We start from the raw sequence: 546 nt of genomic DNA on the forward strand, positions 1-546 counted from the left end.
GCGCACCAGGAAACACAGAGGCAAGAAAAAGTCTCCTGCCTCCTCAGCAGGTGCAGCCTTTTCACCGGACTCCCTCCTGGCTAGCCGTGGCGCAGTAACCCCTTCGGGCTATGTTCAAGGCGCCAACCACAGTGCTCTCCCTGAGCTCCGAGCGAAACCGAAACCGGGCCTCGGCTCGCAGCCCCGCCCGCCCCGGCGGGTGAGCACACAAGCCTCTCGGGCAGGTGAGTGCCGGGCGGCACCGATCCTCCGTGCGGGAATCTCCCCACTTTGCCCCCCGCACCCCTGTGGCTGCGCCCTCCTCCGCGGCTCCGAAGCTTTTTTCCCCCTCCGCCACCCGCAGTCTCCACCCCCGAAGGGGCTCCTAGTGTGTGGAAACCTTTCCTCCTTCACAGACCCCTCCCACTGGTGCGGGTCCCGTCCCTATCTTTTTGTGTCTGTTTATTCTTTTTTTTTTTTCCCTACCCAGGTACATGGGGGTGTTTCTTGCCTTTTGGGAGGTGTGAGGTCGTCTGCCAGCGTTCAGTAGGTGTGCTGTAGGAGTTG

The sequence above is a fragment of the Lipotes vexillifer genome, unplaced genomic scaffold, assembly GCF_000442215.2.
Source record: "Lipotes vexillifer unplaced genomic scaffold, Lipotes_vexillifer_v1.1 scaffold203, whole genome shotgun sequence".
Lineage (NCBI taxonomy): Eukaryota > Metazoa > Chordata > Mammalia > Artiodactyla > Lipotidae > Lipotes > Lipotes vexillifer.